The sequence below is a fragment of the Apis dorsata genome, unplaced genomic scaffold (genome assembly GCF_000469605.1).
Source record: "Apis dorsata unplaced genomic scaffold, Apis dorsata 1.3 scaffold_2, whole genome shotgun sequence".
Lineage (NCBI taxonomy): Eukaryota > Metazoa > Arthropoda > Insecta > Hymenoptera > Apidae > Apis > Apis dorsata.
Window position 1 is genome coordinate 292,630 of NW_006263305.1, and position 944 is coordinate 293,573.

Genomic DNA, 944 nt, shown 5'->3' on the forward strand with positions numbered 1-944 from the left:
AACGCCACGACTACAACACACCCAAATTTCAGACGACTTCGTTTTTATCCTAATTAAACGTCAACACCCATTCGGTTACACATTCACATCTCACGTTTTACTAAGTCCCACTTACGGTCGCCAACATCGCTCATTTGTTTCCTCCCCTCTAATACAATTCAACGACTTTCACAATCACGATTTCCCTAATTTGCCAAATTTCAATTTTTCTTTTCTCTCGTGTCGCATTAAATATATCGTAAATTTTGGGCTGCAACGTTTTTTCAAACCATCTTTCGTTTATATAATTTCTTCGACACGTTTCTCTATCATTAATTTCATTAATTTTTAATAATTCACGGTTCAGCTCAATCGCAATTACTTTCTTAATTTACCAAATTTCAAATGATTCCATTCCTTCTAATGTTAAACTACCAATTAGACTGTCGTATTTCAACAATCCTCCATTATTTTAATTATAGCCATCTATAATTCCTTCAACACGTTTCCTACCATTTACATCTTTTTAATAATCCTATTCACGACTGAATCACAATCTTCCTTAATTTATTCCAAATTCCAAATGACTCCATTCTTTCTCGTATCACGTTAAACTAAACCAATTAGATTGTCGCACTTCACAACAATTCTCCATTATTTATATTACATCACCTCCATTACACCATAAAAGCGACGTATCTATTGTATATAATTCCTCGAACGTAGGATTTTCGTATCGTTGCACAGATTCGCATCGCACATTTTCACATTTTCAGAATATTCGCCGTTTCAACCGTCATCGTTGGCCAACCTCATTCGTCCCAGCGCGCACCCCTCCAACCCCAAGTATTCAACGTCACAACCACGGCCACCCTTAATTTACCAAATTTCAGACGACTCCGCTTTTTTCCCTCTCCTCTTCCCCTTCCCTCCTCTTCCCCTTCCCTCCCCTCCCCTCCCCTCCG